At 46.1% G+C, this 21,852-nt stretch overlaps 21 non-coding genes across 21 annotated transcripts; 12 read left to right on the top strand and 9 right to left on the bottom strand.

Moving 5' to 3' along the window:
• Nucleotides 1-278: 278 nt before the first annotated feature.
• trnae-cuc (transfer RNA glutamic acid (anticodon CUC)) lies at nucleotides 279-350 on the bottom strand. Its single transcript has one exon. It is a non-coding gene; the product is annotated as a tRNA-Glu (tRNA).
• Nucleotides 351-1,157: 807 nt separating this feature from the next.
• Nucleotides 1,158-1,229, bottom strand: trnae-cuc (transfer RNA glutamic acid (anticodon CUC)). The gene has a single exon. It is a non-coding gene; the product is annotated as a tRNA-Glu (tRNA).
• Nucleotides 1,230-1,855: 626 nt separating this feature from the next.
• Nucleotides 1,856-1,942, top strand: trnay-gua (transfer RNA tyrosine (anticodon GUA)). The gene is given in 2 exon segments: nucleotides 1,856-1,892; nucleotides 1,907-1,942. It is a non-coding gene; the product is annotated as a tRNA-Tyr (tRNA).
• A 94-nt stretch (nucleotides 1,943-2,036) lies between these two features.
• Nucleotides 2,037-2,108, bottom strand: trnae-cuc (transfer RNA glutamic acid (anticodon CUC)). Its single transcript has one exon. It is a non-coding gene; the product is annotated as a tRNA-Glu (tRNA).
• A 626-nt stretch (nucleotides 2,109-2,734) lies between these two features.
• Nucleotides 2,735-2,821, top strand: trnay-gua (transfer RNA tyrosine (anticodon GUA)). Its single transcript is given in 2 exon segments — nucleotides 2,735-2,771; nucleotides 2,786-2,821. It is a non-coding gene; the product is annotated as a tRNA-Tyr (tRNA).
• Nucleotides 2,822-3,613: 792 nt separating this feature from the next.
• trnay-gua (transfer RNA tyrosine (anticodon GUA)) lies at nucleotides 3,614-3,700 on the top strand. The gene is given in 2 exon segments: nucleotides 3,614-3,650; nucleotides 3,665-3,700. It is a non-coding gene; the product is annotated as a tRNA-Tyr (tRNA).
• Nucleotides 3,701-3,794: 94 nt separating this feature from the next.
• trnae-cuc (transfer RNA glutamic acid (anticodon CUC)) lies at nucleotides 3,795-3,866 on the bottom strand. Its single transcript has one exon. It is a non-coding gene; the product is annotated as a tRNA-Glu (tRNA).
• Nucleotides 3,867-5,371: 1,505 nt separating this feature from the next.
• On the top strand, nucleotides 5,372-5,458 carry trnay-gua (transfer RNA tyrosine (anticodon GUA)). Its single transcript is given in 2 exon segments — nucleotides 5,372-5,408; nucleotides 5,423-5,458. It is a non-coding gene; the product is annotated as a tRNA-Tyr (tRNA).
• Nucleotides 5,459-5,552: 94 nt separating this feature from the next.
• trnae-cuc (transfer RNA glutamic acid (anticodon CUC)) lies at nucleotides 5,553-5,624 on the bottom strand. The gene has a single exon. It is a non-coding gene; the product is annotated as a tRNA-Glu (tRNA).
• A 626-nt stretch (nucleotides 5,625-6,250) lies between these two features.
• On the top strand, nucleotides 6,251-6,337 carry trnay-gua (transfer RNA tyrosine (anticodon GUA)). Its single transcript is given in 2 exon segments — nucleotides 6,251-6,287; nucleotides 6,302-6,337. It is a non-coding gene; the product is annotated as a tRNA-Tyr (tRNA).
• Nucleotides 6,338-7,129: 792 nt separating this feature from the next.
• On the top strand, nucleotides 7,130-7,216 carry trnay-gua (transfer RNA tyrosine (anticodon GUA)). The gene is given in 2 exon segments: nucleotides 7,130-7,166; nucleotides 7,181-7,216. It is a non-coding gene; the product is annotated as a tRNA-Tyr (tRNA).
• A 774-nt stretch (nucleotides 7,217-7,990) lies between these two features.
• trnae-cuc (transfer RNA glutamic acid (anticodon CUC)) lies at nucleotides 7,991-8,062 on the bottom strand. Its single transcript has one exon. It is a non-coding gene; the product is annotated as a tRNA-Glu (tRNA).
• Nucleotides 8,063-8,670: 608 nt separating this feature from the next.
• Nucleotides 8,671-8,742, bottom strand: trnae-cuc (transfer RNA glutamic acid (anticodon CUC)). Its single transcript has one exon. It is a non-coding gene; the product is annotated as a tRNA-Glu (tRNA).
• Nucleotides 8,743-10,425: 1,683 nt separating this feature from the next.
• trnae-cuc (transfer RNA glutamic acid (anticodon CUC)) lies at nucleotides 10,426-10,497 on the bottom strand. The gene has a single exon. It is a non-coding gene; the product is annotated as a tRNA-Glu (tRNA).
• A 626-nt stretch (nucleotides 10,498-11,123) lies between these two features.
• trnay-gua (transfer RNA tyrosine (anticodon GUA)) lies at nucleotides 11,124-11,210 on the top strand. Its single transcript is given in 2 exon segments — nucleotides 11,124-11,160; nucleotides 11,175-11,210. It is a non-coding gene; the product is annotated as a tRNA-Tyr (tRNA).
• Nucleotides 11,211-12,881: 1,671 nt separating this feature from the next.
• trnay-gua (transfer RNA tyrosine (anticodon GUA)) lies at nucleotides 12,882-12,968 on the top strand. The gene is given in 2 exon segments: nucleotides 12,882-12,918; nucleotides 12,933-12,968. It is a non-coding gene; the product is annotated as a tRNA-Tyr (tRNA).
• Nucleotides 12,969-14,639: 1,671 nt separating this feature from the next.
• Nucleotides 14,640-14,726, top strand: trnay-gua (transfer RNA tyrosine (anticodon GUA)). Its single transcript is given in 2 exon segments — nucleotides 14,640-14,676; nucleotides 14,691-14,726. It is a non-coding gene; the product is annotated as a tRNA-Tyr (tRNA).
• A 3,559-nt stretch (nucleotides 14,727-18,285) lies between these two features.
• Nucleotides 18,286-18,372, top strand: trnay-gua (transfer RNA tyrosine (anticodon GUA)). The gene is given in 2 exon segments: nucleotides 18,286-18,322; nucleotides 18,337-18,372. It is a non-coding gene; the product is annotated as a tRNA-Tyr (tRNA).
• A 792-nt stretch (nucleotides 18,373-19,164) lies between these two features.
• On the top strand, nucleotides 19,165-19,251 carry trnay-gua (transfer RNA tyrosine (anticodon GUA)). The gene is given in 2 exon segments: nucleotides 19,165-19,201; nucleotides 19,216-19,251. It is a non-coding gene; the product is annotated as a tRNA-Tyr (tRNA).
• A 94-nt stretch (nucleotides 19,252-19,345) lies between these two features.
• trnae-cuc (transfer RNA glutamic acid (anticodon CUC)) lies at nucleotides 19,346-19,417 on the bottom strand. Its single transcript has one exon. It is a non-coding gene; the product is annotated as a tRNA-Glu (tRNA).
• A 1,860-nt stretch (nucleotides 19,418-21,277) lies between these two features.
• Nucleotides 21,278-21,364, top strand: trnay-gua (transfer RNA tyrosine (anticodon GUA)). The gene is given in 2 exon segments: nucleotides 21,278-21,314; nucleotides 21,329-21,364. It is a non-coding gene; the product is annotated as a tRNA-Tyr (tRNA).
• The last annotated feature ends 488 nt before the right edge of the window (nucleotides 21,365-21,852 follow it).

Consider the following 21,852-nt stretch of genomic DNA (forward strand, 5'->3'; position numbering starts at 1 on the left):
AAGTTTCTCAAGGCTAATCAAGTGGATTGATGGCACAAAGCAATACAGCATTTCCATGTTCCCATTTGACTTGCATTTCAAGGAGAGTGTTCAGTTGCCTTCGATAGCTCAGTTGGTAGAGCAGAGGACTGTAGGTATTAAAATGGCCATCCTTAGGTCGCTGGTTCAAATCATGCTCAAAGGACATCTTATTTTCTTTGTCATTTGGCTAAATCCCTAAGCTTGGCAAATCACAACAGAATCCGACTCATCCACTTTTTCAAAAAGAAACAGAGGACTTCCCTGACCGGGAATCGAACCCGGGCCGCGGCGGTGAGAGCGCCGAATCCTAGCCACTAGACCACCAGGGACAACAGCTGCACTGCGACTTGCAGAAAGACTCTTTCAAGCCCTAAACCGCCTGTCCATCCACACTCTGTACATGCAATGGGGCTAAGAAGAAACAAAAGGTCAAAGACGTAATTGACACGCTGCTGCAAGGAGTCAGCCTGTAGGCAAAGCCTGTATTTCTTTTCCACTCAACATCTTGAGCAGAGTAAGGGCCCTCTGTTTAGAGATCAGATGAAGTGCAGCTTTGAAACAAATCAAGTCCTCAAGGCACTCTGCTGCCATTGATACCTGAGTTGCAAGTTGTGAAGTCCAATGGATCAGCTGCACTCTCCAGGATTTTGATTTAAAGCAAGATTCTCAAGGCAAAGCCTGTATTTCTTTTGCACTCAACATCTTGAGCAGAGTACGGGGCCCTCTGTTTGGAGATCAGATGAAGTGCAGCTTTGAAAGAAATCAAGTCCTCAAGGCACTCTGCTGCAATTGATACCTGAGTTGCAAGTTGTGTAGTCCAATGGATCAGCTGCACTCTCCAGGATTTTGATTCAAAGCAAGTTTCTCAAGGCTAATCAAGTGGATTGATGGCACAAAGCAATACAGCATTTCCATGTTCCCATTTGACTTGCATTTCAAGGAGAGTGTTCAGTTGCCTTCGATAGCTCAGTTGGTAGAGCAGAGGACTGTAGGTATTAAAATGGCCATCCTTAGGTCGCTGGTTCAAATCATGCTCAAAGGACATCTTATTTTCTTTGTCATTTGGCTAAATCCCTAAGCTTGGCAAATCACAACAGAATCCGACTCATCCACTTTTTCAAAAAGAAACAGAGGACTTCCCTGACCGGGAATCGAACCCGGGCCGCGGCGGTGAGAGCGCCGAATCCTAGCCACTAGACCACCAGGGACAACAGCTGCACTGCGACCTGCAGAAAGACTCTTTCAAGCCCTAAACCGCCTATCCATCCACACTCTGTACATGCAATGGGGCTAAGAAGAAACAAAAGGTCAAAGACGTAATTGACACGCTGCTGCAAGGAGTCAGCCTGTAGGCAAAGCCTGTATTTCTTTTCCACTCAACATCATGAGCAAAGTAAGGGCCCTCTGTTTAGAGATCAGATTAAGTGCAGCTTTGAAACAAATCAAGTCCTCAAGGCACTCTGCTGCCATTGATACCTGAGTTGCAAGTTGTGAAGTCCAATGGATCAGCTGCACTCTCCAGGATTTTGATTTAAAGCAAGATTCTCAAGGCAAAGCCTCTATTTCTTTTGCACTCAACATCTTGAGCAGAGTACGGGGCCCTCTGTTTGGAGATCAGATGAAGTGCAGCTTTGAAAGAAATCAAGTCCTCAAGGCACTCTGCTGCAATTGATACCTGAGTTGCAAGTTGTGTAGTCCAATGGATCAGCTGCACTCTCCAGGATTTTGATATAAAGCAAGTTTCTCAAGGCTAATCAAGTGGATTGATGGCACAAAGCAATACAGCATTTCCATGTTCCCATTTGACTTGCATTTCAAGGGGTGTGTTCAGTTGCCTTCGATAGCTCAGTTGGTAGAGCGGAGGACTGTAGGTATTAAAATGGCCATCCTTAGGTCGCTGGTTCAAATCCGGCTCGAAGGACATCTTATTTTCTTTGTCATTTGGCTAAATCCCTAAGCTTGGCAAATCACAACAGAATCCGACTCATCCACTTTGTCAAAAAGAAACAGAGGACTTCCCTGACCGGGAATCGAACCCGGGCCGCGGCGGTGAGAGCGCCGAATCCTAGCCACTAGACCACCAGGGACAACAGCTGCACTGCGACCTGCAGAAAGACTCTTTCAAGCCCTAAACCGCCTATCCATCCACACTCTGTACATGCAATGGGGCTAAGAAGAAACAAAAGGTCTAAGACGTAATTGACACGCTGCTGCAAGGAGTCAGCCTGTAGGCAAATCCTGTATTTCTTTTCCACTCAACATCATGAGCAGAGTAAGGGCCCTCTGTTTAGAGATCAGATGAAGTGCAGCTTTGAAAGAAATCAAGTCCTCAAGGCACTCTGCTGCCATTGATACCTGAGTTGCAAGTTGTGAAGTCCAATGGATCAGCTGCACTCTCCAGGATTTTGATTTAAAGCAAGATTCTCAAGGCAAAGCCTGTATTTCTTTTGCACTCAACATCTTGAGCAGAGTACGGGGCCCTCTGTTTGGAGATCAGATGAAGTGCAGCTTTGAAAGAAATCAAGTCCTCAAGGCACTCTGCTGCAATTGATACCTGAGTTGCAAGTTGTGTAGTCCAATGGATCAGCTGCACTCTCCAGGATTTTGATTTAAAGCAAGTTTCTCAAGGCTAATCAAGTGGATTGATGGCACAAAGCAATACAGCATTTCCATGTTCCCATTTGACTTGCATTTCAAGGGGTGTGTTCAGTTGCCTTCGATAGCTCAGTTGGTAGAGCGGAGGACTGTAGGTATTAAAATGGCTATCCTTAGGTCGCTGGTTCAAATCCGGCTCGAAGGACATCTTATTTTCTTTGTCATTTGGCTAAATCCCTAAGCTTGGCAAATCACAACAGAATCCGACTCATCCACTTTGTCAAAAAGAAACAGAGGACTTCCCGGACCGGGAATCGAACCCGGGCCGCGGCGGTGAGAGCGCCGAATCCTAGCCACTAGACCACCAGGGACAACAGCTGCACTGCGACCTGCAGAAAGACTCTTTCAAGCCCTAAACCGCCTATCCATCCACACTCTGTACATGCAATGGGGCTAAGAAGAAACAAAAGGTCAAAGACGTAATTGACACGCTGCTGCAAGGAGTCAGCCTGTAGGCAAAGCCTGTATTTCTTTTCCACTCAACATCATGAGCAGAGTAAGGGCCCTCTGTTTAGAGATCAGATGAAGTGCAGCTTTGAAACAAATCAAGTCCTCAAGGCACTCTGCTGCCATTGATACCTGAGTTGCAAGTTGTGAAGTCCAATGGATCAGCTGCACTCTCCAGGATTTTGATTTAAAGCAAGATTCTCAAGGCAAAGCCTCTATTTCTTTTGCACTCAACATCTTGAGCAGAGTACGGGGCCCTCTGTTTGGAAATCAGATGAAGTGCAGCTTTGAAAGAAATCAAGTCCTCAAGGCACTCTGCTGCAATTGATACCTGAGTTGCAAGTTGTGTAGTCCAATGGATCAGCTGCACTCTCCAGGATTTTGATTTAAAGCAAGTTTCTCAAGGCTAATCAAGTGGATTGATGGCACAAAGCAATACAGCATTTCCATGTTCCCATTTGACTTGCATTTCAAGGGGTGTGTTCAGTTGCCTTCGATAGCTCAGTTGGTAGAGCGGAGGACTGTAGGTATTAAAATGGCCATCCTTAGGTCGCTGGTTCAAATCCGGCTTGAAGGACATCTTATTTTCTTTGTCATTTGGCTAAATCCCTAAGCTTGGTAAATCACAACAGAATCCGACTCATCCACTTTGTCAAAAAGAAACAGAGGACTTCCCTGACCGGGAATCGAACCCGGGCCGCGGCGGTGAGAGCGCCGAATCCTAGCCACTAGACCACCAGGGACAACAGCTGCACTGCGACCTGCAGAAAGACTCTTTCAAGCCCTAAACCGCCTATCCATCCACACTCTGTACATGCAATGGGGCTAAGAAGAAACAAAAGGTCAAAGACGTAATTGACACGCTGCTGCAAGGAGTCAGCCTGTAGGCAAAGCCTGTATTTCTTTTCCACTCAACATCATGAGCAGAGTAAGGGCCCTCTGTTTAGAGATCAGATGAAGTGCAGCTTTGAAACAAATCAAGTCCTCAAGGCACTCTGCTGCCATTGATACCTGAGTTGCAAGTTGTGAAGTCCAATGGATCAGCTGCACTCTCCAGGATTTTGATTTAAAGCAAGATTCTCAAGGCAAAGCCTCTATTTCTTTTGCACTCAACATCTTGAGCAGAGTACGGGGCCCTCTGTTTGGAGATCAGATGAAGTGCAGCTTTGAAAGAAATCAAGTCCTCAAGGCACTCTGCTGCAATTGATACCTGAGTTGCAAGTTGTGTAGTCCAATGGATCAGCTGCACTCTCCAGGATTTTGATTTAAAGCAAGTTTCTCAAGGCTAATCAAGTGGATTGATGGCACAAAGCAATACAGCATTTCCATGTTCCCATTTGACTTGCATTTCAAGGAGAGTGTTCAGTTGCCTTCGATAGCTCAGTTGGTAGAGCGGAGGACTGTAGGTATTAAAATGGCCATCCTTATGTCGCTGGTTCAAATCATGCTCGAAGGACATCTTATTTTCTTTGTCATTTGGCTAAATCCCTAAGCTTGGCAAATCACAACAGAATCCAACTCATCCACTTTGTCAAAAAGAAACAGACGACTTCCCTGACCGGGAATCGAACCCTGGCCGCTGTGGTGAGAGCGCCGAATCCTAGCCACTAGACCACCAGGGACAACAGCTGCACTGCTACCTGCAGAAAGACTCTTTCAAGCCCTAAACCGCCTATCCATCCACACTCTGTACATGCAATGGGGCTAAGAAGAAACAAAAGGTCTAAGACGTAATTGACACGCTGCTGCAAGGAGTCAGCCTGTAGGCAAAGCCTGTATTTCTTTTCCACTCAACATCTTGAGCAGAGTAAGGGCCCTCTGTTTAGAGATCAGATGAAGTGCAGCTTTGAAACAAATCAAGTCCTCAAGGCACTCTGCTGCCATTGATACCTGAGTTGCAAGTTGTGAAGTCCAATGGATCAGCTGCACTCTCCAGGATTTTGATTTAAAGCAAGATTCTCAAGGCAAAGCCTGTATTTCTTTTGCACTCAACATCTTGAGCAGAGTACGGGGCCCTCTGTTTGGAGATCAGATGAAGTGCAGCTTTGAAAGAAATCAAGTCCTCAAGGCACTCTGCTGCAATTGATACCTGAGTTGCAAGTTGTGTAGTCCAATGGATCAGCTGCACTCTCCAGGATTTTGATATAAAGCAAGTTTCTCAAGGCTAATCAAGTGGATTGATGGCACAAAGCAATACAGCATTTCCATGTTCCCATTTGACTTGCATTTCAAGGGGTGTGTTCGGTTGCCTTCGATAGCTCAGTTGGTAGAGCGGAGGACTGTAGGTATTAAAATGGCCATCCTTAGGTCGCTGGTTCAAATCCGGCTCGAAGGACATCTTATTTTCTTTGTCATTTGGCTAAATCCCTAAGCTTGGCAAATCACAACAGAATCCGACTCATCCACTTTGTCAAAAAGAAACAGAGGACTTCCCTGACCGGGAATCGAACCCGGGCCGCGGCGGTGAGAGCGCCGAATCCTAGCCACTAGACCACCAGGGACAACAGCTGCACTGCGACCTGCAGAAAGACTCTTTCAAGCCCTAAACCGCCTATCCATCCACACTCTGTACATGCAATGGGGCTAAGAAGAAACAAAAGGTCTTAGACGTAATTGACACGCTGCTGCAAGGAGTCAGCCTGTAGGCAAAGCCTGTATTTCTTTTCCACTCAACATCTTGAGCAGAGTAAGGGCCCTCTGTTTAGAGATCAGATGAAGTGCAGCTTTGAAACAAATCAAGTCCTCAAGGCACTCTGCTGCCATTGATACCTGAGTTGCAAGTTGTGAAGTCCAATGGATCAGCTGCACTCTCCAGGATTTTGATTTAAAGCAAGATTCTCAAGGCAAAGCCTGTATTTCTTTTGCACTCAACATCTTGAGCAGAGTACGGGGCCCTCTGTTTGGAGATCAGATGAAGTGCAGCTTTGAAAGAAATCAAGTCCTCAAGGCACTCTGCTGCAATTGATACCTGAGTTGCAAGTTGTGTAGTCCAATGGATCAGCTGCACTCTCCAGGATTTTGATATAAAGCAAGTTTCTCAAGGCTAATCAAGTGGATTGATGGCACAAAGCAATACAGCATTTCCATGTTCCCATTTGACTTGCATTTCAAGGGGTGTGTTCGGTTGCCTTCGATAGCTCAGTTGGTAGAGCGGAGGACTGTAGGTATTAAAATGGCCATCCTTAGGTCGCTGGTTCAAATCCGGCTCGAAGGACATCTTATTTTCATTGTCATTAGGCTAAATCCCTAAGCTTGGCAAATCACAACAGAATCCGACTCATCCACTTTGTCAAAAAGAAACAGAGGACTTCCCTGACCGGGAATCGAACCCCGGCCGCGGCGGTGAGAGCGCCGAATCCTAGCCACTAGACCACCAGGGACAACAGCTGCACTGCGACCTGCAGAAAGACTCTTTCAAGCCCTAAACCGCCTATCCATCCACACTCTGTACATGCAATGGGGCTAAGAAGAAACAAAAGGTCTTAGACGTAATTGACACGCTGCTGCAAGGAGTCAGCCTGTAGGCAAAGCCTGTATTTCTTTTCCACTCAACATCTTGAGCAGAGTAAGGGCCCTCTGTTTAGAGATCAGATGAAGTGCAGCTTTGAAACAAATCAAGTCCTCAAGGCACTCTGCTGCCATTGATACCTGAGTTGCAAGTTGTGAAGTCCAATGGATCAGCTGCACTCTCCAGGATTTTGATTTAAAGCAAGATTCTCAAGGCAAAGCCTGTATTTCTTTTGCACTCAACATCTTGAGCAGAGTACGGGGCCCTCTGTTTGGAGATCAGATGAAGTGCAGCTTTGAAAGAAATCAAGTCCTCAAGGCACTCTGCTGCAATTGATACCTGAGTTGCAAGTTGTGTAGTCCAATGGATCAGCTGCACTCTCCAGGATTTTGATATAAAGCAAGTTTCTCAAGGCTAATCAAGTGGATTGATGGCACAAAGCAATACAGCATTTCCATGTTCCCATTTGACTTGCATTTCAAGGGGTGTGTTTGGTTGCCTTCGATAGCTCAGTTGGTAGAGCGGAGGACTGTAGGTATTAAAATGGCCATCCTTAGGTCGCTGGTTCAAATCCGGCTTGAAGGACATCTTATTTTCTTTGTCATTTGGCTAAATCCCTAAGCTTGGCAAATCACAACAGAATCCGACTCATCCACTTCGTCAAAAAGAAACAGATGACTTCCCTGACCGGGAATCGAACCCGAGCCGCGGCGGTGAGAGCGCCAAATCCTAGCCACTAGACCACCAGGGACAACAGCTGCACGGCGACCTGCAGAAAGACTCTTTCAAGCCCTAAACCGCCTATCCATCCACACTCTGTACATGCAATGGGGCTAAGAAGAAACAAAAGGTCTAAGACGTAATTGACACGCTGCTGCAAGGAGTAAGCCTGTAGGCAAAGCCTGTATGTCTTGTCCACTCAACATCATGAGCAGAGTAAGGGCCCTCTGTTTAGAGATCAGATGAAGTGCAGCTTTGAAACAAATCAAGTCCTCAAGGCACTCTGCTGCAATTGATACCTGAGTTGCAAGTTGTGTAGTCCAATGGATCAGCTGCACTCTCCAGGATTTTGATTCAAAGCAAGTTTCTCAAGGCTAATCAAGTGGATTGATGGCACAAAGCAATACAGCATTTCCATGTTCCCATTTGACTTGCATTTCAAGGGGTGTGTTCGGTTGACTTCGATAGCTCAGTTGGTAGAGCGGAGGACTGTAGGTATTAAAATGGCCATCCTTAGGTCGCTGGTTCAAATCCGGCTCGAAGGACATCTTATTTTCTTTGTCATTTGGCTAAATCCCTAAGCTTGGTAAATCACAACAGAATCCGACTCATCCACTTTGTCAAAAAGAAACAGAGGACTTCCCTGACCGGGAATCGAACCCGGGCCGCGGCGGTGAGAGCGCCGAATCCTAGCCACTAGACCACCAGGGACAACAGCTGCACTGCGACCTGCAGAAAGACTCTTTCAAGCCCTAAACCGCCTATCCATCCACACTCTGTACATGCAATGGGGCTAAGAAGAAACAAAAGGTCAAAGACGTAATTGACACGCTGCTGCAAGGAGTCAGCCTGTAGGCAAAGCCTGTATTTCTTTTCCACTCAACATCATGAGCAGAGTAAGGGCCCTCTGTTTAGAGATCAGATGAAGTGCAGCTTTGAAACAAATCAAGTCCTCAAGGCACTCTGCTGCAATTGATACCTGAGTTGCAAGTTGTGTAGTCCAATGGATCAGCTGCACTCTCCAGGATTTTGATTCAAAGCAAGTTTCTCAAGGCTAATCAAGTGGATTGATGGCACAAAGCAATACAGCATTTCCATGTTCCCATTTGACTTGCATTTCAAGGGGTTTGTTCGGTTGCCTTCGATAGCTCAGTTGGTAGAGCGGTGGACTGTAGCTATTAAAATGGCAATCCTTAGGTTGCTGGTTCAAATTCGGCTCGAAGGACATCTTATTTTCTTTGTCATTTGGCTAAATCCCTAAGCTTGGTAAATCACAACAGAATCCGACTCATCCACTTTGTCAAAAAGAAACAGAGGACTTCCCTGACCGGGAATCGAACCCGGGCCGCGGCGGTGAGAGCGCCGAATCCTAGCCACTAGACCACCAGGGACAACAGCTGCACTGCGACCTACAGAAAGACTCTTTCAAGCCCTAAACCGCCTATCCATCCACACTCTGTACATGCAATGGGGCTAAGAAGAAACAAAAGGTCTAAGACGTAATTGACACGCTGCTGCAAGGAGTCAGCCTGTAGGCAAAGCCTGTATTTCTTTTCCACTCAACATCATGAGCAGAGTAAGGGCCCTCTGTTTAGAGATCAGATGAAGTGCAGCTTTGAAACAAATCAAGTCCTCAAGGCACTCTGCTGCCATTGATACCTGAGTTGCAAGTTGTGAAGTCCAATGGATCAGCTGCACTCTCCAGGATTTTGATTTAAAGCAAGATTCTCAAGGCAAAGCCTGTATTTGTTTTGCACTCAACATCTTGAGAAGAGTACGGGGCCCTCTGTTTGGAGATCAGATGAAGTGCAGCTTTGAAACAAATCAAGTCCTCAAGGCACTCTGCTGCAATTGATACCTGAGTTGCAAGTTGTGTAGTCCAATGGATCAGCTGCACTCTCCAGGATTTTGATTTAAAGCAAGTTTCTCAAGGCTAATCAAGTGGATTGATGGCACAAAGCAATACAGCATTTCCATGTTCCCATTTGACTTGCATTTCAAGGGGTGTGTTCGGTTGCCTTCGATAGTTCAGTTGGTAGAGCAGAGGACTGTAGGTATTAAAATGGCCATCCTTAGGTCGCTGGTTCAAATCCGGCTCAAAGGACATCTTATTTTCTTTGTCATTTGGCTAAATCCCTAAGCTTGGCAAATCACAACAGAATCCGACTCATCCACTTTGTCAAAAAGAAACAGAGGACTTCCCTGACCGGGAATCGAATCCGGGCCGCGGCGGTGAGAGCGCCGAATCCTAGCCACTAGACCACCAGGGACAACAGCTGCCCTGCGACCTGCAGAAAGACTCTTTCAAGCCCTAAACCGCCTATCCATCCACACTCTGTACATGCAATGGGGCTAAGAAACAAAAGGTCTAAGACGTAATTGACACGCTGCTGCAAGGAGTCAGCCTGTAGGCAAAGCCTGTATTTCTTTTCCACTCAACATCTTGAGCAGAGTAAGGGCCCTCTGTTTAGAGATCAGATGAAGTGCAGCTTTGAAACAAATCAAGTCCTCAAGGCACTCTGCTGCCATTGATACCTGAGTTGCAAGTTGTGAAGTCCAATGGATCAGCTGCACTCTCCAGGATTTTGATTTAAAGCAAGATTCTCAAGGCAAAGCCTGTATTTCTTTTGCACTCAACATCTTGAGCAGAGTACGGGGCCCTCTGTTTGGAGATCAGATGAAGTGCAGCTTTGAAAGAAATCAAGTCCTCAAGGCACTCTGCTGCAATTGATACCTGAGTTGCAAGTTGTGTAGTCCAATGGATCAGCTGCACTCTCCAGGATTTTGATTTAAAGCAAGTTTCTCAAGGCTAATCAAGTGGATTGATGGCACAAAGCAATACAGCATTTCCATGTTCCCATTTGACTTGCATTTCAAGGGGTGTGTTCGGTTGCCTTCGATAGCTCAGTTGGTAGAGCGGAGGACTGTAGCTATTAAAATGGCAATCCTTAGGTTGCTGGTTCAAATTCGGCTCGAAGGACATCTTATTTTCTTTGTCATTTGGCTAAATCCCTAAGCTTGGTAAATCACAACAGAATCCGACTCATCCACTTTGTCAAAAAGAAACAGAGGACTTCCCTGACCGGGAATCGAACCCGGGCCGCGGCGGTGAGAGCGCCGAATCCTAGCCACTAGACCACCAGGGACAACAGCTGCACTGCGACCTACAGAAAGACTCTTTCAAGCCCTAAACCGCCTATCCATCCACACTCTGTACATGCAATGGGGCTAAGAAGAAACAAAAGGTCTAAGACGTAATTGACACGCTGCTGCAAGGAGTCAGCCTGTAGGCAAAGCCTGTATTTCTTTTCCACTCAACATCATGAGCAGAGTAAGGGCCCTCTGTTTAGAGATCAGATGAAGTGCAGCTTTGAAACAAATCAAGTCCTCAAGGCACTCTGCTGCCATTGATACCTGAGTTGCAAGTTGTGAAGTCCAATGGATCAGCTGCACTCTCCAGGATTTTGATTTAAAGCAAGATTCTCAAGGCAAAGCCTGTATTTGTTTTGCACTCAACATCTTGAGAAGAGTACGGGGCCCTCTGTTTGGAGATCAGATGAAGTGCAGCTTTGAAAGAAATCAAGTCCTCAAGGCACTCTGCTGCAATTGATACCTGAGTTGCAAGTTGTGTAGTCCAATGGATCAGCTGCACTCTCCAGGATTTTGATTTAAAGCAAGTTTCTCAAGGCTAATCAAGTGGATTGATGGCACAAAGCAATACAGCATTTCCATGTTCCCATTTGACTTGCATTTCAAGGGGTGTGTTCGGTTGCCTTCGATAGCTCAGTTGGTAGAGCGGAGGACTGTAGGTATTAAAATGGCCATCCTTAGGTCGCTGGTTCAAATCCGGCTCGAAGGACATCTTATTTTCTTTGTCATTTGGCTAAATCCCTAAGCTTGGTAAATCACAACAGAATCCGACTCATCCACTTTGTCAAAAAGAAACAGAGGACTTCCCTGACCGGGAATCGAACCCGGGCCGCGGCGGTGAGAGCGCTGAACCCTAGCCACTAGACCACCAGGGACAACAGCTGCACTGCGACCTGCAGAAAGACTCTTTCAAGCCCTAAACCGCCTATCCATCCACACTCTGTACATGCAATGGGGCTAAGAAGAAAAAAAAGGTCAAAGACGTAATTGACACGCTGCTGCAAGGAGTCAGCCTGTAGGCAAAGCCTGTATTTCTTTTCCACTCAACATCATGAGCAGAGTAAGGGCCCTCTGTTTAGAGATCAGATGAAGTGCAGCTTTGAAACAAATCAAGTCCTCAAGGCACTCTGCTGCCATTGATACCTGAGTTGCAAGTTGTGAAGTCCAATGGATCAGCTGCACTCTCCAGGATTTTGATTTAAAGCAAGATTCTCAAGGCAAAGCCTCTATTTCTTTTGCACTCAACATCTTGAGCAGAGTACGGGGCCCTCTGTTTGGAGATCAGATGAAGTGCAGCTTTGAAAGAAATCAAGTCCTCAAGGCACTCTGCTGCAATTGATACCTGAGTTGCAAGTTGTGTAGTCCAATGGATCAGCTGCACTCTCCAGTATTTTGATTTAAAGCAAGTTTCTCAAGGCTAATCAAGTGGATTGATGGCACAAAGCAATACAGCATTTCCATGTTCCCATTTGACTTGCATTTCAAGGAGAGTGTTCAGTTGCCTTCGATAGCTCAGTTGGTAGAGCGGAGGACTGTAGGTATTAAAATGGCCATCCTTAGGTCGCTGGTTCAAATCATGCTCGAAGGACATCTTATTTTCTTTGTCATTTGGCTAAATCCCTAAGCTTGGCAAATCACAACAGAATCCGACTCATCCACTTTGTCAAAAAGAAACAGACGACTTCCCTGACCGGCAATCGAACCCTGGCCGCTGCAGTGAGAGCGCCGAATCCTAGCCACTAGACCACCAGGGACAACAGCTGCACTGCTACCTGCAGAAAGACTCTTTCAAGCCCTAAACCGCCTATCCATCCACACTCTGTACATGCAATGGGGCTAAGAAGAAACAAAAGGTCTAAGACGTAATTGACACGCTGCTGCAAGGAGTCAGCCTGTAGGCAAAGCCTGTATTTCTTTTCCACTCAACATCTTGAGCAGAGTAAGGGCCCTCTGTTTAGAGATCAGATGAAGTGCAGCTTTGAAACAAATCAAGTCCTCAAGGCACTCTGCTGCCATTGATACCTGAGTTGCAAGTTGTGAAGTCCAATGGATCAGCTGCACTCTCCAGGATTTTGATTTAAAGCAAGATTCTCAAGGCAAAGCCTGTATTTCTTTTGCACTCAACATCTTGAGCAGAGTACGGGGCCCTCTGTTTGGAGATCAGATGAAGTGCAGCTTTCAAAGAAATCAAGTCCTCAAGGCACTCTGCTGCAATTGATACCTGAGTTGCAAGTTGTGTAGTCCAATGGATCAGCTGCACTCTCCAGGATTTTGATTTAAAGCAAGTTTCTCAAGGCTAATCAAGTGGATTGATGGCACAAAGCAATACAGCATTTCCATGTTCCCATTTGACTTGCATTTCAAGGGGTGTGTTCAGTTGCCTTCGATAGCTCAGTTGGTAGAGCGGAGGACTGTAGGTATTAAAACGGCCATCCTTAGGTCGCTGGTTCAAATCCGGCTCGAAGGACATCTTATTTTCTTTGTCATTTGGCTAAATCCCTAAGCTTGGCAAATCACAACAGAATCCGACTCATCCACTTTGTCAAAAAGAAACAGAGGACTTCCCTGACCGGGAATCAAACCCGGGCCGCGGCGGTGAGAGCGCCGAATCCTAGCCACTAGACCACCAGGGACAACAGCTGCACTGCGACCTGCAGAAAGACTCTTTCAAGCCCTAAACCGCCTATCCATCCACACTCTGTACATGCAATGGGGCTAAGAAGAAACAAAAGGTCTTAGACGTAATTGACACGCTGCTGCAAGGAGTCAGCCTGTAGGCAAAGCCTGTATTTCTTTTCCACTCAACATCTTGAGCAGAGTAAGGGCCCTCTGTTTAGAGATCAGATGAAGTGCAGCTTTGAAACAAATGCTGTCCTCAAGGCACTCTGCTGCCATTGATACCTGAGTTGCAAGTTGTGAAGTCCAATGGATCAGCTGCACTCTCCAGGATTTTGACTTAAAGCAAGATTCTCAAGGCAAAGCCTGTATTTCTTTTGCACTCAACATCTTGAGCAGAGTACGGGGCCCTCTGTTTGGAGATCAGATGAAGTGCAGCTTTGAAAGAAATCAAGTCCTCAAGGCACTCTGCTGCAATTGATACCTGAGTTGCAAGTTGTGTAGTCCAATGGATCAGCTGCACTCTCCAGGATTTTGATATAAAGCAAGTTTCTCAAGGCTAATCAAGTGGATTGATGGCACAAAGCAATACAGCATTTCCATGTTCCCATTTGACTTGCATTTCAAGGGGTGTGTTCGGTTGCCTTCGATAGCTCAGTTGGTAGAGCGGAGGACTGTAGGTATTAAAATGGCCATCCTTAGGTCGCTGGTTCAAATCATGCTCGAAGGACATCTTATTTTCTTTGTCATTTGGCTAAATCCCTAAGCTTGGCAAATCACAACAGAATCCGACTCATCCACTTTGTCAAAAAGAAACAGACGACTTCCCTGACCGGGAATCGAACCCTGGCCGCTGCGGTGAGAGCACCGAATCCTAGCCACTAGACCACCAGGGACAACAGCTGCACTGCTACCTGCAGAAAGACTCTTTCAAGCCCTAAACCGCCTATCCATCCACACTCTGTACATGCAATGGGGCTAAGAAGAAACAAAAGGTCTAAGACGTAATTGACACGCTGCTGCAAGGAGTCAGCCTGTAGGCAAAGCCTGTATTTCTTTTCCACTCAACATCTTGAGCAGAGTAAGGGCCCTCTGTTTAGAGATCAGATGAAGTGCAGCTTTGAAACAAATCAAGTCCTCAAGGCACTCTGCTGCCATTGATACCTGAGTTGCAAGTTGTGAAGTCCAATGGATCAGCTGCACTCTCCAGGATTTTGATTTAAAGCAAGATTCTCAAGGCAAAGCCTGTATTTCTTTTGCACTCAACATCTTGAGCAGAGTACGGGGCCCTCTGTTTGGAGATCAGATGAAGTGCAGCTTTGAAAGAAATCAAGTCCTCAAGGCACTCTGCTGCAATTGATACCTGAGTTGCAAGTTGTGTAGTCCAATGGATCAGCTGCACTCTCCAGGATTTTGATTTAAAGCAAGTTTCTCAAGGCTAATCAAGTGGATTGATGGCACAAAGCAATACAGCATTTCCATGTTCCCATTTGACTTGCATTTCAAAGGGTGTGTTCAGTTGCCTTCGATAGCTCAGTTGGTAGAGCGGAGGACTGTAGGTATTAAAATGGCCATCCTTAGGTCGCTGGTTCAAATCCGGCTCGAAGGACATCTTATTTTCTTTGTCATTTGGCTAAATCCCTAAGCTTGGCAAATCACAACAGAATCCGACTCATCCACTTTGTCAAAAAGAAACAGAGGACTTCCCTGACCGGGAATCGAACCCCGGCCGCGGCGGTGAGAGCGCCGAATCCTAGCCACTAGACCACCAGGGACAACAGCTGCACTGCGACCTGCAGAAAGACTCTTTCAAGCCCTAAACCGCCTATCCATCCACACTCTGTACATGCAATGGGGCTAAGAAGAAACAAAAGGTCTTAGACGTAATTGACACGCTGCTGCAAGGAGTCAGCCTGTAGGCAAAGCCTGTATTTCTTTTCCACTCAACATCATGAGCAGAGTAAGGGCCCTCTGTTTAGAGATCAGATGAAGTGCAGCTTTGAAACAAATCAAGTCCTCAAGGCACTCTGCTGCCATTGATACCTGAGTTGCAAGTTGTGAAGTCCAATGGATCAGCTGCACTCTCCAGGATTTTGATTTAAAGCAAGATTCTCAAGGCAAAGCCTCTATTTCTTTTGCACTCAACATCTTGAGCAGAGTACGGGGCCCTCTGTTTGGAGATCAGATGAAGTGCAGCTTTGAAAGAAATCAAGTCCTCAAGGCACTCTGCTGCAATTGATACCTGAGTTGCAAGTTGTGTAGTCCAATGGATCAGCTGCACTCTCCAGGATTTTGATTTAAAGCAAGTTTCTCAAGGCTAATCAAGTGGATTGATGGCACAAAGCAATACAGCATTAAAGCAAGATTCTCAAGGCAAAGCCTGTATTTCTTTTCCAGTCAGCATCCTGAGCAGAGTACGGGGCCCTCTGTTTGGAGATCAGATGAAGTGCAGCTTTGAAACAAATCAAGTCCTCAAGGCACTCTGCTGCCATTGATACCTGAGTTGCAAGTTCTGAAGTCCAATGGATCAGCTGCACTCTCCAGGATTTTGATTTAAAGCAAGATTCTCAAGGCAAAGCCTGTATTTCTTTTGCACTCAACATCTTGAGCAGAGTACAGGGCCCTCTGTTTGGAGATCAGATGAAGTGCAGCTTTGAAACAAATCAAGTCCTCAAGGCACTCTGCTGCCATTGATACCTGAGTTGCAAGCTGCGAAGTCCAATGGATCAGCTGGACTCTCCAGGATTTTGACGTAAAGCAAGATTCTCAAGGCAAAGCCTGTATTTCTATTCCACTCAACATCTTGAGCAGAGTACAGGGCCCTCTGTTTGGAGATCAGATGAAGTGCAGCTTTGAAAGAAATCAAGTCCTCAAGGCACTCTGCTGCCATTGATACCTGAGTTGCAAGTTGTGAAGTCCAATGGATCAGCTGGACTCTCCAGGATTTTGATATAAAGCAAGTTTCTCAAGGCTAATCAAGTGGATTGATGGCACAAAGCAATACAGCATTTCCATGTTCCCATTTGACTTGCATTTCAAGGGGTGTGTTCGGTTGCCTTCGATAGCTCAGTTGGTAGAGCGGAGGACTGTAGGTATTAAAATGGCCATCCTTAGGTCGCTGGTTCAAATCATGCTCGAAGGACATCTTATTTTCTTTGTCATTTGGCTAAATCCCTAAGCTTGGCAAATCACAACAGAATCCGACTCATCCACTTTGTCAAAAAGAAACAGACGACTTCCCTGACCGGGAATCGAACCCTGGCCGCTGCGGTGAGAGCGCCGAATCCTAGCCACTAGACCACCAGGGACAACAGCTGCACTGCTACCTGCAGAAAGACTCTTTCAAGCCCTAAACCGCCTATCCATCCACACTCTGTACATGCAATGGGGCTAAGAAGAAACAAAAGGTCTAAGACGTAATTGACACGCTGCTGCAAGGAGTCAGCCTGTAGGCAAAGCCTGTATTTCTTTTCCACTCAACATCTTGAGCAGAGTAAGGGCCCTCTGTTTAGAGATCAGATGAAGTGCAGCTTTGAAACAAATCAAGTCCTCAAGGCACTCTGCTGCCATTGATACCTGAGTTGCAAGTTGTGAAGTCCAATGGATCAGCTGCACTCTCCAGGATTTTGATTTAAAGCAAGATTCTCAAGGCAAAGCCTGTATTTCTTTTGCACTCAACATCTTGAGCAGAGTACGGGGCCCTCTGTTTGGAGATCAGATGAAGTGCAGCTTTGAAAGAAATCAAGTCCTCAAGGCACTCTGCTGCAATTGATACCTGAGTTGCAAGTTGTGTAGTCCAATGGATCAGCTGCACTCTCCAGGATTTTGATATAAAGCAAGTTTCTCTGTTTAGGGCCCTCTGTTTAGAGATCAGATGAAGTGCAGCTTTGAAACAAATCAAGTCCTCAAGGCACTCTGCTGCCATTGATACCTGAGTTGCAAGTTGTGAAGTCCAATGGATCAGCTGCACTCTCCAGGATTTTGATTTAAAGCAAGATTCTCAAGGCAAAGCCTGTATTTCTTTTGCACTCAACATCTTGAGCAGAGTACGGGGCCCTCTGTTTGGAGATCAGATGAAGTGCAGCTTTGAAAGAAATCAAGTCCTCAAGGCACTCTGCTGCAATTGATACCTGAGTTGCAAGTTGTGTAGTCCAATGGATCAGCTGCACTCTCCAGGATTTTGATTCAAAGCAAGTTTCTCAAGGCTAATCAAGTGGATTGATGGCACAAAGCAATACAGCATTTCCATGTTCCCATTTGACTTGCATTTCAAGGAGAGTGTTCAGTTGCCTTCGATAGCTCAGTTGGTAGAGCGGAGGACTGTAGGTATTAAAATGGCCATCCTTAGGTCGCTGGTTCAAATCATGCTCAAAGGACATCTTATATTCTTTGTCATTAGGCTAAATCCCTAAGCTTGGCAAATCACAACAGAATCCGACTCATCCACTTTGTCAAAAAGAAACAGAGGACTTCCCTGACCAGGAATCGAACCCGGGCCGCGGCGGTGAGAGCGCCAAATCCTAGCCACTAGACCACCAGGGACAACAGCTGCACTGCGACCTGCAGAAAGACTCTTTCAAGCCCTAAACCGCCTATCCATCCACACTCTGTACATGCAATGGGGCTAAGAAGAAACAAAAGGTCAAAGACGTAATTGACACGCTGCTGCAAGGAGTCAGCCTGTAGGCAAAGCCTGTATTTCTTTTCCACTCAACATCATGAGCAGAGTAAGGGCCCTCTGTTTAGAGATCAGATGAAGTGCAGCTTTGAAACAAATCAAGTCCTCAAGGCACTCTGCTGCCATTGATACCTGAGTTGCAAGTTGTGAAGTCCAATGGATCAGCTGCACTCTCCAGGATTTTGATTTAAAGCAAGATTCTCAAGGCAAAGCCTCTATTTCTTTTGCACTCAACATCTTGAGCAGAGTACGGGGCCCTCTGTTTGGAGATCAGATGAAGTGCAGCTTTGAAAGAAATCAAGTCCTCAAGGCACTCTGCTGCAATTGATACCTGAGTTGCAAGTTGTGTAGTCCAATGGATCAGCTGCACTCTCCAGGATTTTGATTTAAAGCAAGTTTCTCAAGGCTAATCAAGTGGATTGATGGCACAAAGCAATACAGCATTTCCATGTTCCCATTTGACTTGCATTTCAAGGAGAGTGTTCAGTTGCCTTCGATAGCTCAGTTGGTAGAGCGGAGGACTGTAGGTATTAAAATGGCCATCCTTAGGTCGCTGGTTCAAATCCGGCTCGAAGGACATCTTATTTTCTTTGTCATTAGGCTAAATCCCTAAGCTTGGCAAATCACAACAGAATCCGACTCATCCACTTTGTCAAAAAGAAACAGAGGACTTCCCTGACCGGGAATCGAACCCGGGCCGTGGCGGTGAGAGCGCCGAATCCTAGCCACTAGACCACCAGGGACAACAGCTGCGCTGCGACTTGCAGAAAGACTCTTTCAAGCCCTAAACCGCCTATCCATCCACACTCTGTACATGCAATGGGGCTAAGAAGAAACAAAAGGTCTTAGACGTAATTGACACGCTGCTGCAAGGAGTCAGCCTGTAGGCAAAGCCTGTATTTCTTTTCCACTCAACATCTTGAGCAGAGTAAGGGCCCTCTGTTTAGAGATCAGATGAAGTGCAGCTTTGAAACAAATCAAGTCCTCAAGGCACTCTGCTGCCATTGATACCTGAGTTGCAAGTTGTGAAGTCCAATGGATCAGCTGCACTCTCCAGGATTTTGATTTAAAGCAAGATTCTCAAGGCAAAGCCTGTATTTCTTTTGCACTCAACATCTTGAGCAGAGTACGGGGCCCTCTGTTTGGAGATCAGATGAAGTGCAGCTTTGAAAGAAATCAAGTCCTCAAGGCACTCTGCTGCAATTGATACCTGAGTTGCAAGTTGTGTAGTCCAATGGATCAGCTGCACTCTCCAGGATTTTGATTTAAAGCAAGTTTCTCAAGGCTAATCAAGTGGATTGATGGCACAAAGCAATACAGCATTTCCATGTTCCCATTTGACTTGCATTTCAAGGAGAGTGTTCAGTTGCCTTCGATAGCTCAGTTGGTAGAGCGGAGGACTGTAGGTATTAAAATGGCCATCCTTAGGTCGCTGGTTCAAATCCGGCTCGAAGGACATCTTATTTTCTTTGTCATTTGGCTAAATCCCTAAGCTTGGCAAATCACAACAGAATCCGACTCATCCACTTTGTCAAAAAGAAACAGAGGACTTCCCTGACCGGGAATCGAACCCGGGCCGCGGCGGTGAGAGCGCCGAATCCTAGCCACTAGACCACCAGGGACAACAGCTGCACTGCGACCTGCAGAAAGACTCTTTCAAGCCCTAAACCGCCTATCCATCCACACTCTGTACATGCAATGGGGCTAAGAAGAAACAAAAGGTCAAAGACGTAATTGACACGCTGCTGCAAGGAGTCAGCCTGTAGGCAAAGCCTGTATTTCTTTTCCACTCAACATCATGAGCAGAGTAAGGGCCCTCTGTTTAGAGATCAGATGAAGTGCAGCTTTGAAACAAATCAAGTCCTCAAGGCACTCTGCTGCCATTGATACCTGAGTTGCAAGTTGTGAAGTCCAATGGATCAGCTGCACTCTCCAGGATTTTGATTTAAAGCAAGATTCTCAAGGCAAAGCCTGTATTTCTTTTGCACTCAACATCTTGAGCAGAGTACGGGGCCCTCTGTTTGGAGATCAGATGAAGTGCAGCTTTGAAAGAAATCAAGTCCTCAAGGCACTCTGCTGCAATTGATACCTGAGTTGCAAGTTGTGTAGTCCAATGGATCAGCTGCACTCTCCAGGATTTTGATATAAAGCAAGTTTCTCTGTTTAGGGCCCTCTGTTTAGAGATCAGATGAAGTGCAGCTTTGAAACAAATCAAGTCCTCAAGGCACTCTGCTGCCATTGATACCTGAGTTGCAAGTTGTGAAGTCCAATGGATCAGCTGCACTCTCCAGGATTTTGATTTAAAGCAAGATTCTCAAGGCAAAGCCTGTATTTCTTTTGCACTCAACATCTTGAGCAGAGTACGGGGCCCTCTGTTTGGAGATCAGATGAAGTGCAGCTTTGAAAGAAATCAAGTCCTCAAGGCACTCTGCTGCAATTGATACCTGAGTTGCAAGTTGTGTAGTCCAATGGATCAGCTGCACTCTCCAGGATTTTGATTCAAAGCAAGTTTCTCAAGGCTAATCAAGTGGATTGATGGCACAAAGCAATACAGCATTTCCATGTTCCCATTTGACTTGCATTTCAAGGAGAGTGTTCAGTTGCCTTCGATAGCTCAGTTGGTAGAGCGGAGGACTGTAGGTATTAAAATGGCCATCCTTAGGTCGCTGGTTCAAATCATGCTCAAAGGACATCTTATATTCTTTGTCATTAGGCTAAATCCCTAAGCTTGGCAAATCACAACAGAATCCGACTCATCCACTTTGTCAAAAAGAAACAGAGGACTTCCCTGACCAGGAATCGAACACGGGCCGCGGCGGTGAGAGCGCCGAATCCTAGCCACTAGACCACCAGGGACAACAGCTGCACTGCGACCTGCAGAAAGACTCTTTCAAGCCCTAAACCGCCTATCCATCCACACTCTGTACATGCAATGGGGCTAAGAAGAAACAAAAGGTCAAAGACGTAATTGACACGCTGCTGCAAGGAGTCAGCCTGTAGGCAAAGCCTGTATTTCTTTTCCACTCAACATCATGAGCAGAGTAAGGGCCCTCTGTTTAGAGATCAGATGAAGTGCAGCTTTGAAACAAATCAAGTCCTCAAGGCACTCTGCTGCCATTGATACCTGAGTTGCAAGTTGTGAAGTCCAATGGATCAGCTGCACTCTCCAGGATTTTGATTTAAAGCAAGATTCTCAAGGCAAAGCCTCTATTTCTTTTGCACTCAACATCTTGAGCAGAGTACGGGGCCCTCTGTTTGGAGATCAGATGAAGTGCAGCTTTGAAAGAAATCAAGTCCTCAAGGCACTCTGCTGCAATTGATACCTGAGTTGCAAGTTGTGTAGTCCAATGGATCAGCTGCACTCTCCAGGATTTTGATTTAAAGCAAGTTTCTCAAGGCTAATCAAGTGGATTGATGGCACAAAGCAATACAGCATTTCCATGTTCCCATTTGACTTGCATTTCAAGGAGAGTGTTCAGTTGCCTTCGATAGCTCAGTTGGTAGAGCGGAGGACTGTAGGTATTAAAATGGCCATCCTTAGGTCGCTGGTTCAAATCCGGCTCGAAGGACATCTTATTTTCTTTGTCATTAGGCTAAATCCCTAAGCTTGGCAAATCACAACAGAATCCGACTCATCCACTTTGTCAAAAAGAAACAGAGGACTTCCCTGACCGGGAATCGAACCCGGGCCGTGGCGGTGAGAGCGCCGAATCCTAGCCACTAGACCACCAGGGACAACAGCTGCGCTGCGACTTGCAGAAAGACTCTTTCAAGCCCTAAACCGCCTATCCATCCACACTCTGTACATGCAATGGGGCTAAGAAGAAACAAAAGGTCTTAGACGTAATTGACACGCTGCTGCAAGGAGTCAGCCTGTAGGCAAAGCCTGTATTTCTTTTCCACTCAACATCTTGAGCAGAGTAAGGGCCCTCTGTTTAGAGATCAGATGAAGTGCAGCTTTGAAACAAATCAAGTCCTCAAGGCACTCTGCTGCCATTGATACCTGAGTTGCAAGTTGTGAAGTCCAATGGATCAGCTGCACTCTCCAGGATTTTGA

Source organism: Salminus brasiliensis, chromosome 3 (assembly GCF_030463535.1).
Source record: "Salminus brasiliensis chromosome 3, fSalBra1.hap2, whole genome shotgun sequence".
In the NCBI taxonomy this organism is placed as follows: Eukaryota; Metazoa; Chordata; class Actinopteri; order Characiformes; family Bryconidae; genus Salminus; species Salminus brasiliensis.